This window comes from Babylonia areolata, chromosome 2, assembly GCF_041734735.1.
Source record: "Babylonia areolata isolate BAREFJ2019XMU chromosome 2, ASM4173473v1, whole genome shotgun sequence".
Classification (NCBI taxonomy): domain Eukaryota; kingdom Metazoa; phylum Mollusca; class Gastropoda; order Neogastropoda; family Buccinidae; genus Babylonia; species Babylonia areolata.
The window spans coordinates 39,509,133-39,526,632 of record NC_134877.1 but is presented as its reverse complement, the minus strand read 5'-3'; the positions used below and the strand labels follow the sequence as shown (position 1 = coordinate 39,526,632).

Here is a 17,500-nt window from a genome sequence, read left to right as displayed (position 1 = left end):
AGCATGTACTTGGCGCACTGAAAAAGAACCCATGGCAACGAGAGTGTTGTTCTCTGGCAACATTTTGAAGAACAAATCCACTCTGACAGGTACATTAATATATAATATATGCATGCACTCAAGGCCTGAACTAAGAGCGTTGGGTTATTCTGCTGGTCAGGCATATTGCCTAGCAGGTGGGTGTAGCGTATATGGATTTGTCCGAACGCATTAACGCCTCCTTGAGAAACTGACACTGAACTGAAACTGTCTCAAAACCACCCGTCATTGACACAGCCTTTGCACACAATCGGTCCTAAGACGTGAACTAGACAGGACGAAACAGGGGGAGCTCAAGTCTTTCGAGAAGACTCCGCCCTCGTTGTGAGACCCCAGCCACCCAAACCCTGCCACCCCGCTGTGATAATCATCGCATTGTCATACATTGTGCGCGTCACGGACATCGCCATTGTTCTTAAATCTTGAGTCGTGATTTTATGGGTATATAATAAGAGTATATAACTCTGTATATAACAGAGTTTAAGAGGGTCTGGGTTCGAATTTTACACGATGTGCCGATAATTTGCTATTGCATTCTACACAGTCGTGTAAAATAATGTTGAGAACGGTTCCTGTAGTAAGAATTTAGATGCAAATAAGTTCAATTGTGGAAGGTCCACTTCCTTTGCGTTAGCTGTGTTTGACTATGTGTGTATATATATGTATGTGTACATGACTACATGCATGTATATCAATGTGTATTGTGTTTGCGTGTTTATATGTAAGTTTGTGCCTGCCTATGTGTGCGTATGTGTTTTGGGAAGCTGTTAGATACACATGTACGTTAAAATATATGTATGCAGTGTGTGTGTGTGTGTGTGTGTGTGTGTGTGTGTATAGTCACATTTTGGTGTGTGTATGTAACATTGATGTAATGTTTTATGTTAACAAAAGCGTTTTTGTAAAGCACCTAGAGCAGATTTCTGGATAGTGTGCTATATAAGTATCCATTATTATTATTATCATCATTATTATTTTATATTTCAGTTCGGTTCCATTTCTGAAACAACGTTACGAATCAGAAACGTTTCGCTTTCACGCTGTCTGCTTTCTTCCCTTCTTTCCGTTAATTTCAATCAGCTTCATCGACACGAACGATCACCTCTCCAGGCCTGACAAAGCGCGTTGGGTTACGCTGCTGGTCAGGCAACTGTTTGGCAGATGTGGTGTAGTGTATATGGATTTGTCCGAACGCAGTGACGCCTCCTTGAGCTACTGAAACTGATACTGAAACTGAACGATCACCTGAAATACCAGTTGATTTTTACCCTTTTGTCTACGGGTAACTGTAGCCCTGTTGGCTAGTGACAGACAGCCATTGTGTAGAATGCAATAGCAAATCATTGGCACATCGTGTAAAATGCATTGGACAGCAATTGTGTACAATGCAATGGTCAGTTCTACCGAACAAACGATTTCGCATTAATTTGTGATATTGTTACCGACGAAGACCCAATCACTTTTGGAACGTGTAAAATAATGTTGAGAATGGTTCCTGTATGAAGAATTTTGATGCAAAGCAGTTAGTGATGGGGGAGGTGCGGTCAGGGAAAGTTTCTCCAATTTTGCAACTTCCTGTTGCAGTTAGACGTCAGTTGGCTACTTACATCAATTTTCGTTCCTATGTCTATGAAGAACACCACTCGATCAAGGACTGTTCTGGGCTGTCGACAATTCCAAACGTCTGTTCAAACTCCGAATGAGCCTATGAACACTGATGAATGTATAATTCCTGCTACACATGAACTCCCAGACAATAACGCTCTGATGGCATTATAAGTGGATAGTTGAAACAAAATCATGAGAGCATAGTTATTGTTCCATCATTCCATTAGTAAGGTGTGCTTTGCTTATTTTTTGTTCAGTCAACACAGAAACTAAGAGCTGCCGATTCTGACAGCATCATACAATCATGCTTTTCGAAGAAGAAAATATGATGATGGTGATGATGATGATGATGATGATGGTGGTGATGATGATGATGATGATGATGATGATGATGATGATGGTGGTGATGGTGGTGGTGGTGGTGGTGGTGGTGGTGGTGATGATGATGATGATGATGATGATGATGATGATTATGATACAGGTTTGGTTCTCCTCTTCTTCTCATTCCTTGCAATTTTCATTTCTGTCTTTGCTTCTGTGTTTCTGTTTTTTCCTTTTTGTCTCCCTTTTTTCTTTATTGCCTCCCTTTATTTTATCATGATAATAATGATGATGATAACATGTCTCCGGGCGGTTTTCTCCCATATCTCCACCCTTCTTTCTTTCTTCTGCTTCTACAAATACTGCCATGGGTATCTGTCTCTACCAGTTGTGGTGTTAACAATACCTGCTAGATTCAGTTTCAGTTTCAGTAGCTCAAGGAGGCGTCACTGCGTTCGGACAAATCCATATACGCTACACCACATCTGCCAAGCAGATGCCTGACCAGCAGCGTAACCCAACGCGCTTAGTCAGGCCTTGAGAGAAAAAAAGGAAAAAAAAAAGAAAAAGAAAAAAGTAAATAAATAATAATTATGATATATATATAAAAAAAAAGAAAAGAAAAAGAAAAAGGTAGTTGTAATGAAAATAATAATAAAATAATAATAATAATAATAATAAATAAATAAATAAATAAGACAACAATGATGATAAATAAGCAAATAAAAGTAAAACATGAAGACACACATTCACACATACACTCACACATGCATAACAGATATGCACCAAACACGCAGTTTCACAGATATGAAAGCACAGTCAAATACATATAAACGTACATGAGCTCCAACACACACACACACACACACACACACACACACACACATTTCCCTGCACCTCCTCTACCCCCCTCCTCCACACACTCATTTCTAGTCTATGTATCGCAGCTTCCACGGCACACACACACACACACACACACACACACACACCTCCTAGAGCATGAGCGTATCATATGGAAAGTAGAGGGAAGGGGGAGGCGGAGGCTTAACTGGCAAGTATAAATGAAAAAAAAAGACTGAGCAGAAAAGCTGTTGAGACACTCACTGATAATATAGGACCGGGTCTCCAAATTACAGAGGTCTCTCCTCTCGTTGACTGTCTAAACCCTCTGACCGGCCCCCTCTCTATCTCTTCTCTCTTTCTGTTCCACCTTTTGTCTCGTTCGTTTATTTATGTATAGTCTGTTCATCTAAGATGATGATATTACACCGAAAATAAATGATATTATTATTATTATTATTATTATTATTTGGATTATTATCATTCCTATCATAATGATGATTGTTAGCATTAATTAGAAATCGACATTTCTGTATATTCGAATGAAAAGGGGGGCGGTTGAGGTGGAGGAGAGGGGGGGGGGAGGGGGAGGGGACTAAGAAAGGAAGAGAGAGAGACAGACAGACAAACAAACAGACAGACAGACAGAGAACAGAATGTGGAAAAGATAGAGTACAAAATCTAAAATGGAGAGGGTAAGTGTCAGTGATTGGAGAAAGAAGAAACATAATATTGGAAGGGTGTGTGTGAGAGGCTGGACGGGGCAAGCGGGATTACGACAAAAAAAATATCAATAATCAAATATTCTGTAGATTATTATTTGAAAAGAGGTTCATGTGGGGACCTACAATAAACAACCAACTGGACTGTTTAACACATAACTAGCTAACTTTAATAAAGAGCAGTTTGAAATATATAACTTTTTCCAAAAAATGTTAACATTTGAAACTGGTAACACGTGTTCTGTAATTTCTGGAGGCAAAAAAGGTTTCCTTACTAAACAGCGGGTTAAAACGTGCTCTACCGTTAAACGTCCCTTGCAAATGCATTCAATATTTTCACAATATTTTGTGTATGGGGCATTTAGTAATAACCTAAATGCCATGCTCTTAACAGCCCTGCCAGTTCTTTTAGCATTTAATAAGGCAGCAGTGTTAACTTCTAAAGACAGAAAGGAATTTTGCATATTTCTTTCAACAATATTACACATTTCAGATGATGATAAACGATGAGGAAGTTCAATTGCATTTAAAGCGTTTTTAGCTTCAAGCTTTGCAAGATGATCTGTTCGTTCATTAGAGAAAAGCCCGCAGTGTGAGGGAATCCAGCACATTTCAATATTGGTTCCTCTCATTTGAATACAGTGAATCAAAAATCACACACACAAAATAAAACATTAATCAAGTTTAGGGGCAGATCAATTAGATATGTTAAAGCCATAAGGATAGCAATTAATTCAGCTGTAAAAATTGAGAAACCCTTTCCAATATGATATGACTTTTCAATTTTCAAAGCAGGAATTGCATATCCAGAACCAGCAAACTGATTTTCTAGAACAGAACCGTCTGTATATATTTTTAAGTGGTGGGGGTATGTTTCAGACAAGTGTGATTTGACTCGAGAAGCTCTTCTCTCTTCCTGTTCCACCTTTTGTCTCTCTCATACACCCATGCACACATATACACGCGCACATACGCGCGCATACACACATACACGCATGCTCACAAACACACGTGATCACACCACACACCACCCACACACACACACATCCACACACACACACGCATGCTCACAAACACACGCGATCACACCCCCCCCACACACACACACACATCCACACACACACACACACACACACACACACACGCACACACACACAGTCCGAATGACCCTACCTGGGTAGTGTCTGTGACTGATGGGGGTGGCCGAGTGATGCACAGAAAGGACAGCTCATTACTCCTGTACATCGACTCCATCTCTCGCGGTGCCTTTCTGACCTTTCGGCTGCAACTTGCTTGTAAGCTTCCCACCTTCCTTCCTTCTTTCCTTTCTTTTTTTTCCCCCTTTCTATTCTGCTTGTCTGACTGCTTATCTGCCCATCTCTCTGTGTCCTGAATGTCTGTCTGATTGCTGGCTGACTGTCTGTCTGTCTGTGTCTGTCTGTCTGTCTGACTGTCTGTCTGTCTTTTACGGACTTGTTTGTTTCGTATGCTGTGTGGCTGCTTGCTTTGTTTCGATTTGTTTTGTTTTTTTGTTGTTGTTGTGGTGGTGATATTTTCAGCCATGGCTGGAGGAAATGGGATCAGGGATCTGTTTTGATATGTGGGCTTTCTCTTTGAACAATCATCATTAAAACAAGGGCTGGCGAGCACGATACTTCACATTTTGGCGGGTTTTCTCAATTTGTATTTTTGTATTTGTTGACTTCGGCCACACACACACACACACACACACACACACACACACACACATACACACACACACACACACACACATACCACACACACACACAGATACACATTCGTGTGCACGCACACACATAGACTGCAATGCACACGCGCACAAACATACGTGCACTCAAGAATACATGTGCACGCGCGAATGCACACACACACACACACACACACACACACACACACACACACACACACACACACACACACACACACACACACGCACACACACACAGTCCGAATGACCCTACCTGGGTAGTGTCTGTGACTGATGGGGTGGCCGAGTGATGCACAGAAAGGACAGCTCATTACTCCTGTACATGGACTCCATCCCTCGCGGTGCCTTTCTGACCTTTCGGCTGCAACTTGCTTGTAAGCTTCCCACCTTCCTTCCTTCTTTCCTTTCTTTTTTTTCCCCTTTCTATTCTGCCTGTCTGACTGTTTATCTGCCCATCTCTCTGTGTCCTGAATGTCTGTCTGATTGCTGGCTGACTGTCTGTCTGTCTGTGTCTGTCTGACTGTCTGTCTGTCTTTTACGGACTTGTTTGTTCCGTATGCCGTATGGCTGCTTGCTTTGTTTCGATTTGTTTTGTTTTTTTGTTGTTGTGGTGGTGATATTTTCAGCCATGGCTGGAGGAAATGGGATCAGGGATCTGTTTTGATATGTGGGCTTTCTCTTTGAACAATCATCATTAAAACAAGGGCTGGCGAGCACGATACTTCACATTTTGGCGGGTTTTCTCAATTTGTATTTTTGTATTTGTTGACTTCGGCCACACACACACACACACACACACACACACACACACACACACACACACACACACACACACACACGCACGCACGCACGCACCACAGACACACATACACATTCGTATGCACGCACACACATAGACTGCAATGCACACGCGCACAAACATACGTGCACTCAAGAATACATGTGCACGTGTGAATGCACACAAACACACACACACACACACACACACACACACACACACACACACACACACACACACACACACACACACACACACACACACACACACACACACACACACACACACACACACACACACACATTCAGATCAACTTGAGAAAGGAAAATTAGCTCGCAACAATACACATTGATAAACGCAATCAATTATGCAAAGAAATGTGTCAAAAAACGTCAGACTTGTATTGATCAGTTGCTTTTTTCCTTTCTTTCTTTTTTCATTCCCTTCTCTCTTTCTTTCCTTGAATTCTTTTCTCTTTCTATCTTCCTTTTCTCTCTTTCATGGTATGCAAGGGGATCAAAAGTGAACCGATTTTCGTGTGTGTGTGTGTGTGTGTGTGTGTGTGTGTGTGTGTGTGTGTGTGTGTGTGTGTGTGTGTGTGTGTGTGTGTGTGTGTGTGTGTGTGTGTGTGTGTGTGTGTGTGTGTGTGTTTAAAGCGAACTTGTTTCCGATGACACGGCCTTCCCCAAAACAAATAGTATAGGGCACGCTTCTAATGGTTTTTTAACATCAGATTTCGAGTAATATCTTCCCACTGGCTCTCCAGAACTGCACAAAGACATACGAACATTGCGACATCGTCTGAAGAAGCCAGGCACCACCCACACCCAGGGAAACCTACAGAGCCCCGAAAGAGAGATGTTGGACGATTGTGGGCAGACAACAACTTCTCCTGAGTATCGTTCTGAAAAGGGCGAGGGGGGCGGGGGGATGGATGGGTCATTAAGAGAAAGAGGCAGAAGCACTTTGTGAAGTGAAAAAAAAAAAGATGGAAGTATCGACAGGGGAAAAGGGGTGGAGGGGAGCGGAAGAAGGAGAGTGGGAAGGGGAGCATATGTGTGTGTGTGTGTCGGGGGGGGGGGGGGGGGGGGGGCGGGGGGGGGGGAGAGATCCCTCGAGAATATGTGGGGATGGTTCAGATGGGGTAGATAGGTAGCGGGTGAGGTTGGGGAGAGGAAGGGAGGGGGAGTGAGGAAAGCGAAAAAAAAAAAAAAAATGGTGCAGATTGCGACATAAGTTCTGACCACACACTGAAAGAAAGGTTTTGAAAAGATTTTGTGCCACCTTCCGTGCCCACGTGAAGATTTGTAAGCGTCCCCTCAAGTCTTCTATTAATGAGACTGGGTCCAGAATGAGAGAGAGAGAGAGGGGGGGGGGAGTGAGGGAGTGAGGGGCGAAAGACAGAGAAGATAGATAGATAGATAGATAGATAGATAGATAGAGAGAGAGAGAGAGAGAGAGGCAGGCACAGACATACACAGACACAGACAGACAGATACAGGCAGACTGAGAGAGAGAGAGAGAGAGAGAGAGAGAGAGAGAGGAAAGACACAAAGAAAGACAGAGACAGACAGTGAACAATGCATGCGACCCTGAGTCATGGATATGACTGGTACTGTCTGATGTTCTCTCTCTCTCTCTCTCTCTCTCTCTCTCTCTCTCTCTCTCTCTCAAAATTGACCAAGAAATCGAAAAAACACACAAACACACACAAACACGAACACACTACAAAATACACACACACACACACACACACACACACACACACACACACACACACACACACACAAAGAGTTGACACCTTGACAGATATCACGCACAGTCTTCAATCAGCGCTGTTCAGTGCAGTCTGGAAACACGAACAAGAAGACGACTTCCCATTTCTTCCCACCCATCCCCCTCTCTCTCTCTCTCTCTCTCTCTCTCACACACACACACACACACACACACACACACACACACACACACACACACACACACACAGAGTTGACACCTTGACAGATATCACGCACAGTCTTCAATCAGCGCTGTTCAGTGCAGTCTGGAAACACGAACAACAAGACGACTTCCCATTTCTTCCCACCCATTCCCCTCTCTCTCTCTCTCTCACACACACACACACACACACACACACACACACACACACACACACACACACAGTTGACACCTTGACAGATATCACGCCCAGCCTTCAATCAGCGCTGTTCAGTGCAGTCTGGAAACACGAACAACAAGACGACTTCCCATTTCTTCCCACCCATTCCTCTCTCTCTCTCTCTCTCTCTCTCTCTCTCTCTCTCTCTCTCACACACACACACACACACACACACACACAGAGTTGACACCTTGACAGATATCACGCTCAGCCTTCAATCAGCGCTGTTCAGTGCAGTCTGGAAACACGAACAACAAGACGACTTCCCATTTCTTCCCACCCATTCCTCTCTCTCTCTCTCTCTCTCTCTCTCTCTCTCTCTCTCTCACACACACACACACACACAATCACAGACACAGACACACACACACACACACACAGACACACACACACACACACAGACACACACACACACACACACACACACACACACACACACACACACGACACGACACGACACGTACACCTCCGCACCAGACAAGGAAGTTCTGACATTGCTCACGGACTGGAAATAGTAAAGCAAGCAGCACCAAGGACCAAGGGAAGCACGAAAGGAGTACGAGAAAGACAATAAGTCAGGGGGAAAAAAAACACGTAACGAAGGGACAAAGCGAGCGTGTGGGGAGATTTGTTGGATGAGTCACTGGATCATCTTCACAGAGGTGGCTGGCTGGCAACATGGGATGACAGAGAGACAGAGAGAGAGAGAGAGGGGGGGAGAGAGAGAGAGTGCGGGAGAGAGAGAGAGAGAGGAGAGAGAGAGAGAGAAGAAAATAAAAGCTATGGCGTAGGTGTTTGGACACATCCTTTGATGTGTGAACGTCGGGTCTGGAATATACCGATAAGACTCTCTCTCTCTCTCTCTCTCTCTCTCTCTCTCTCTCTCTGTGTGTGTGTGTGTGTGTGTGTGTGTGTGTGTGTGTGTGTGTGTGAGTGAGTGAGTGTGTGTGTGTGTGTGAGTGTGTATGTGTGAGTGTGTGTGTGTGTGTGTGTGTGTGTGTGTGTGTGTGTGTGTGTGTGTGTGTGTGTGTGTGTGTGTGTGTGTGCAGAGAATACATTTTCCCTTCATTTATGTGTGCGCTATTTGTCATGGATGTAGATTAGCAAGGACAGATTGGAAGAATAGGCTATGAATCTTAATCCTTGAATAAAAAAAGTTTTGAGTTCCGAGTTCTCTCTCTATACAAGGAAAAAGTTAATCTGCGGTCAGTGATCAAGCATGGTGAAATACTATATAAAAACCAATGTCTATATGATGGGCACATTGTTTAAGTATATATTCATTCAGTTTGTACTTGCTGTTGCTGCTGTTGTTGTTGTTGTTGCTATGGATAACACAATGTTATATGCAACCCCACCGACCCACCCTTCCCCATTGTATTGTGGCCCAAGGTCGATGTACATTAAACTTTCTGAGTTCTGAGTTCTCTCTCTCTCTCTCTCTCTCTCTCTCTCTCTCTCTATATATATATATATACATACTCTCTCTCTCTCTCTCCCTACCTCCTCCTCCCCATCCCCTCTCTACCTTTCCTTCCTACTCCCTCTCTATAAAAACAAACAAACAAACTAGCAACTAAACAATCAGCACTATAAGAATAAACAAGCATTTCAGAAGAATAAGTGTATAACTGGCACTCTGAAGGATGTTGTCACATGTACACGTCGGGAGTGTTTGGAATCCTAGATATATCTAAGACAGGTTTTTTTTTCTTTTGAGTAAGCCATGACGCATAACTACAGGAACAGGGAACCAGGACCGGGAGGACTAGAGACCAGGACCAGGAAGACAGGAAAACAGGACCAGGAAGACAAGAAAACAGGACCAAGAAGACAAGAAAACAGGACCAGGAAGACAGGAAAACAGGACCAGGTAGATAGGAAAACAGGACCACGAAGACAGGAAAACAGAACCACAAAGACAGGAAAACAGGACCAGGAAGGCAGGAAAACAGGACCACGAAGACAGGAAAACAGGACCAGGAAGGCAGGAAAACAGGACCAGGAAGACAGGAAAACAGGACCAGGAAGGCAGGAAAACAGGAAAACAGGACCACGAAGACAGGAAAACAGGACCACGAAGACAGGAAAACAGGGCCAGGAAGACAGGAAAACAGGACCACGAAGACAGGAAAACAGGACCAGGAAGGCAGGAAAACAGGACCAGGAAGACAGGAAAACAGGACCAGGAAGGCAGGAAGACAGGAAAACAGGACCACGAAGACAGGAAAACAGGACCAGGAAGGCAGGAAAGCAGGGCCAGGAAGACAGGAAACAGGGCCAGGTTAACCAGGAAGACAGGAAAACAGGGCCAGGAAGGCAGGAAATTAGGACCAGGTAGACAGGAAGATAAGTCCTGGAGGACTGAAGATCAGGACCAGAAGGACGGTAAATCAGAGCTAACGGGACAGGAAAGTAGGTCAAGAGAACAGGAAAAAACAGGACCAGAGAACAGGAAAACAGGATCAGGACAGTAAAATAAAGGGGGGGGGGGGACATGGGAACGGGACAACAGAACCAGGTGGACAGGGAAACAGCCCCACAAGAGGACAGGAAAACGTGACCAGGTGGACAGGGAAACAGCCCCACAAGAGGACAGGAAAACGTGACCAGGGGGACAGGGAAACAGCCCCACAAGAGGACAGGAAAACGTGACCAGGTGGACAGGGAAACAGCCCCACAAGAGGACAGGAAAACGTGACGAGGTGGACAGGGAAACAGCCCCACAAGAGGAGAGGAAAATGTGACCTGGTGGACAGGGAAACAGCCCCACAAGAGGACAGAAAAACGTGACCAGGTGGACAGGGAAACAGCCCCACAAGAGGACAGGAAAACGTGACCAGGAGGACAGGGAAACAGCCCCACAAGAGGACAGGAAAACGTGACCAGGGGGACAGGGAAACAGCCCCACAAGAGGACAGGAAAATGTGACCAAGAGGACAGGGAAACAGACCCACAACAGGACAGAAAAACGTGACCTGGTGGACAGGGAAACAGCCCCACAAGAGGACAGGAAAACGTGACCAGGTGGACAGGGAAACAGCACCACAAGAGGACAGGAAAACGTGACCTGGAGGACAAGGAAACAGCACCACAAGAGAACAGGAAAACGTGACCAGGTGGACAGGGAAACAGCACCACAAGAGGACAGGAAAACGTGACCAGGTGGAGAGGGAAACAGCCCCAAAAGAGGACAGGAAAACGTGACCTGGTGGACAGGGAAACAGCACCACAAGAGAACAGGAAAACGTGACCTGGTGGACAGGGAAACAGCACCACAAGAGGACAGGAAAACGTGACCAGGTGGACAGGGAAACAGCACCACAAGAGGACAGGAAAACGTGACCAGAGAGGGCAGGGAAAACGGGCACAGGAAGACAGGGTAAGACTCACAAAGCGCCGGGATTTGTGGGTGGGATTTGCTGGAGCAACCTTTAGAGAGAAAGAAGAAAGAGAGATGGCAATGCGTAGGAGAGATTGGGTGAATAAACAGAGGGACGTAGGTGTTTGGACTGATCCTCTGATGTGTGGACGTAAGGTTTCGAAAACATCGATAAAGCCTTCAACAGCTCAGAGAGAGAGAGAGACAGAGACAGAGACAGAGACAGAGAGAGTTCTTGTAGTTGCGTGTTTCTCAGACTTTATTCATGAATTCATCTGCAGTGCCTTTCTTCTCTCAAATTTATTCTGCGTTATCCGTATACATCTAGTAAGCATTATTCATATGTTTGTATAAGAAAAAAAAAGTTAAGTTGTCTGATATGCTAACATTTCCATCGTGGGAGGAAAATAAGGATCCATTCGAAATATTGTCATTCCTTCATTCTGTCTCTATGTATCTCTGTTTCTGTACATCTGTCTGTTTCTGCCTCTCTGCCTCTGTCTCTGTCTTCCAATACCTCCCCCCCCCCTCTCTCTCTCTCTCAACGACTTTGTTTTCAAGAACAGATCGTGATATACTATTACTATATCTATCATAATTATCACCATTATCATTATCATCAGCAGCAGCAGCAGCAGCATGTATTATCATTATTATTATTATCATCATTTGTATTATTATTATCATTATTCAAGCACAGTAACATCTAAGAAATATACAGACTTTTACTCTATTAAAACTATCACACAGTCATTATACAGCAGACAGCTTTTTTTTTTAATCTGTTAAAACAATCACACAGTCATTATACAGCAGACAGACACCGTCAGACAAGCTCCAGACTGGAAACCTCAAGCGGAACAGAGCCGAGATGACACACTGTCCAATACAGGCCCAGCGAGGGGGAGAAGAAAAATAAGTAACCGACTGGCCTCCTCCCCAAAGACTGCCGCGCCACAATGTCCGACAATCACAGACCGTGCAAGGCAAGCAAGGCAACGCAAAAAGTTTATTTCATTTCTTGTACCCCTTGGGGGCGTTGAAACGTTTATATAGTTTATTACGTACATCGTTTACATATACCATACAAGAGGATGAATTTCTGTAGAAGGTGAGCATGCCCCAAGAGAGACAGAAAATAACATGACGATCACATGACAGAGGACGAGGAGGAGGAGGAGGAGGAGCAGAGGATCCTTAACCCATTGACTGCTGCTGACAGAGTTCGTCAGTTTCAGTTTCTAAAGGAAAGACATCTCTGCGTTCGGACAAACCATATATAAATCCATGTACCTATCAGAATGGATTCATTGTTTTTAGAACCTTACCTGAGGACAACACTCTCGTGTTCTTTTTTCAGTGCGCCAAGCGCGTACTGCACAAGGGACCTCGGGTTTATCGTCTCATCCCAATGACTAGACGCTCAGTTTGATTTTCTAGTCAAAATTTGGGAGAAAGGGCGAGACCAGGGATTCGAACCCAGACCCTCACGGACACTGCGTAGCGAGCGTCTTAAACCATTCTGCAACATTCCTCCCAGGTCAGTCAGTGAAGGGCGGACTGTGGCCTGAGGTCAGATTGGGACTACAGGTCAGGACGTCCGTCCGTCAGTTACCATTGTCTGTTTATTTGTATTTGTATTTTTTTTTATCACAACAGATTTCTCTGTGTGAAATTCGGGCTGCTCTCCCCAGGGAGAGCGCGTCGCTACACCACAGCGCCACCCATTTTTTTTGTATTTTTTCCTGCGTGCAGTTGTATTTGTTTTTCCTATCGAAGTGGATTTTTCTACAGAATATTGCCAGGAACAACCTTATTGTTGCCGTGGGTTCTTTTACGTGCGCTAAGTGCATGCTGCACACGGGATCTCGGTTTATCGTCTCATCCGAATGACTAACGTCCAGACCACCACTCAAGGTCTAGTGGAGGGGGATAAAATATCGGCGGCTGAGCCGTGATTCGAACCAGCGCGCTCAGATTCTCTCGCTTCCTATGCAGACGCGTTACCTCTAGGCCATCACTCCACATTATGCTCCTTCCTCGTGGGACTGCATTGGGTTCGTTCATCATTTAAACAAATGACACAACACACTAAAAAAAAAAAGACAGTCCTTGTACTGCACATTCAAGCAACACTGATCTCATTTCACCAATGTTCTGATTCAAAGGGTAAGGTAAAGGATATTACCATTCTGTTACCGACGGCTTGTTTTTCGTCAACAGTGCGTTCGAGAACAGCACTTTTGCCTACATCTCCCTTAGGTGAAGGGCATGAGAACCTCACCCCCTTAACAAACACACACACACCTACGCACGCATGCACGCACACACACACACACACACACACACACACACACACACACACACACACACACACACACACAAACGCACATGCCAAGCAAATAACTAGCTTGTCTTGCCTAATATCATAATACATGTGAAAAAGACGTGAACTGAAATAACAACAACAAAAACAACATTAATTACTACTACTACTACTACTATCCACTACTACTACTACTACTACCATCATCATCACCGACCACTACCACCATCAACATCACCACCTTTACTGCCATTTCCACCATTACCACCAAAGATACCCAGTTAACCTGTATCTAGATTTATCGTATATTTTGCAGAATGCAAAATCTTATCTTTCATTTGATGATATTTTATCCTGATCCTTTCAGGAATACTTCATTGATAGATAGGTAATTTTAATTCAAACGTTCATCTTTCTTTTTCGCGGTGAAGTATTCATTTACACATACTCAGCTTTGCTGCTGAGTATTGTGTTCTTTAAGAAAAAAAGGATGTTCCAGACAGAAAAAAAACAAACAAACAAACACAAAACGTACTGAGTGACATTCAAGCAGGCATGCTGGCAAGCAAATAGACAGACTATATATATATATATATATATATATATATATATGTATATATGTATATATAGAGAGAGACAGGCAGATAGACAGGATTACAGGAAGCAGTTAGACAGGAATATCTATAATTGTATTGATAGTTAGAAACGAAACGAAACGAATTTTTATTTCACGAGGGTAGTGGAGTAAGCACAGCTGCTTTTTTTTTTTTTTTTTTTTTTTTTTACATCCAGCCCTCAAGGGCAAAGAAAAAAAAAGAGAAAAATGCAAATAGATAGATAGATAGATATAGGAACAGACGAGTGGAGGCAGAAAGGCAGGTAGATTGACATAGACTACGACAAAGAGGGAGTGGAAAGGTGACAGGAAGATAGAGGCAGCGTGACGAATACGGAAACAGAAAAGTAGGTCAATGAAAAGGTGAAGGAAAGTAGCAGTAGTAGTAGTACTAGGAGGAGGAGGAGGAGGAGAGGAAGAGAAGAACTAAAAGAAGAACAAAAAGAAAAGCAAAGAAGAGCAGGAGGAGCTTCGAAGCAGAAGAATTAAAACAAGATGAACCAGAACCAGAACAAAAAGAGGAGGAGTAGCGACAACAACAACAACAACGACAACAAAGACAAGAAGGCCACACTGAAGAAGAAGAAGAAGAAGAAGAAGAAGAAGAAGAATCAGTCCAATCTTACCGTAAACATCGTTCAGTGCATGAGGTGTAGGCAGAGGGGGGTCAGTATGACGTCATGGTGCACACACCGTCAGACCGTTTCTCTGTCCAAAACAGCTAACACTGTCTGGCGGCCCACTGTCTTCTGGGGCTTTTCTGGAAGCGTGTGCCGGCAACAAAAATCAATGGTGTTGTTTGTAGCACGCGCGCGCGCACACGCACACACACACACACTCTCTCTCTCTCTCACACACACACACACACACAGACCCGCGTGCACACACAGACACATGCACGCACGCACGCACACACACACACACACACGTAGACTTTCCGAGAGCGCGTGTATAGGTGGGGGTTGGGGGGGGGCGGTGGAGTCGTGCGAGAATCAATAACAGCTGTTTGTGGCACACACACACACACACAAACACACACACACACACACACTTATACACTCCAACCCCATTCCCCCACCCACACACACGGTCATGTACACACACAAAAAGTCAAAGGACGCTCGCCCACATACATATACACACACAATATGCGCGTCTGTATCGTTAGCAAAATCTCATTTTCAAAATGATAAATAAAATTATGTTGTTGATCTCGATTTGGTTTCATCCTCTACATCATTATAGGCTTTTCACACTTATAATTCTTATATAATCCTAAGATGAAACAAAGATCAAGCTTGTTATATCAAACAACGTCGTTTAGAAAGAAAAAGACTGTGTTCTATAACCAGGTTGTTGAGTTTCACCTTGTTCCATTTCTGTGTCTGTCTTTTTGCTCCCAAATGACCTGATGTATTCATATTTGCTGTCTTATTGTTCAAAGAAAAAGAAGTAGCTAAAACCAATTTCCATCTGTCTGAATGATGTCTGTCCGTCTCTCTCTATCTCTCTGTCGATGTATCTATTTATCTGCACGCGAGCACAGAAACTGTTTGCGCGCGCGCATGTGTGTAGGGGGTGGGCGGAGGGTGCGAGGGAGGGGGGTAGGAGGTGATGGGGGGGGGGATATAGATGAGGAAAGATAGAAAGACAGAGGGGGGTCTGATATAACTGATACAACAGAAGAAAAATATAAAACCGGAGTTCGAGATGCTGTCGAGAATGGCTAATTCAAGCTGGAGGAACCTTGGAGCTTGCACAGATTTGGCCTCCGACAAACGTGACTGTTCAACGTCTTGGACCATCAAATTGCCTCCTGCATGAAAAGGCAGCCGTGCCGAAAGTTGCAGTCCCAAGACCCCAAGACCCAAGTCCCAAACAACTTGACCTAAAGGGTTTTTTGGCCAATTGGCCGTGAAACTCAGCTCTACTGCGGAACATTACACAGCGTGTGGTGGGTGGCCCTTTCCTGGTTCCTGGCCGTTTGGGACGAATCTCGTTGATCAGTTCCGGTTCACTGACTCGCCTGCTTGCTGCGTTGCTTTGCTGCTTCTTTGATTGATCTGTTGTTTGTGTGCTTCCTCATTTGTTCGTGCGTGTTTGTGTGTGTGTGTGTGTGTGTGTGTGTGTGTGTGTGTGTGTGTGTGTGCGCGCGCTCGCGCGCGCTCGCGTGCGTGTGTGTGTGTGTGTGTGTGTGCGCGCGTGTGTGTATGTGTGTGTGTGTGTGTGTGTGCGCGCGCGCGCTCGTGTTAACTGCATTAATTTGCTGTTCTTATTTTACTTGCCTGCTGCATTGCTTGTATGAATGATCCGTTGTTCGCTTCGTTGCTTGTTTGTTTGTTTGTTTTGTTTGTTTGCGCGTGTGTTTATTTCATTAGTTTTGTTTGTTAACTTTATTTGACGTATTGCTTATCTGATTGATCCGTTGCTGGCCTCCTTATTTCTTCGTTTATGTGTAAGTTTACTTGGTTTGGTTGTTTGCTAGTCAGATTGCTTGATTGCTTGTTTGATTGCTCGATTATTTGCTTTCCATGTTCTTCGTTTGTTTGTGAGTGCGTTTGTTTTTGATTTTTTTTTTTTTTTCGTTTGTTCACAAATCACACAGACAATCGAACAATAATCAGGCAGCCACACGACGATAAAAACGTACACGCGATCTGAAAATCGAGGCAGCGTGCGTGACCTGAAATATACTTTTTTTTTCAAACGAGAGGAAGAAATCATCCCATATATCTGCGTTTTTTTGTGTTTTTTTCGACAATCCAGTCATTATCACTTTCCTAGCTTCTCTGTGTGTGTTTCTCTGTCTGTGTCTCCCTGTCTCTCTGTCTGTCTGTCTGTTTGTTTCACACACACACACACACACACACACACACACAAACACGCACGCACACACACACACACACAAACGCACACACGCGCACACACACACACACAAAAACACACACACACAAACACGCACACACACACACACACACACAAAC

At 44.2% G+C, this 17,500-nt stretch overlaps 1 protein-coding gene across 1 annotated transcript in view; it reads right to left on the bottom strand.

Annotated features, from left to right (window-relative positions):
* LOC143279441 (uncharacterized) overlaps positions 1 to 17,500 on the bottom strand; it is a 198,397-nt gene that overhangs the window by 126,272 nt on the left and 54,625 nt on the right. The window contains exon 2 of the mRNA XM_076583483.1: positions 15,143 to 15,276. The gene's annotated coding sequence lies outside the window, so the exon portion shown is untranslated. The remainder of the gene's footprint in view (positions 1 to 15,142; positions 15,277 to 17,500) is intronic.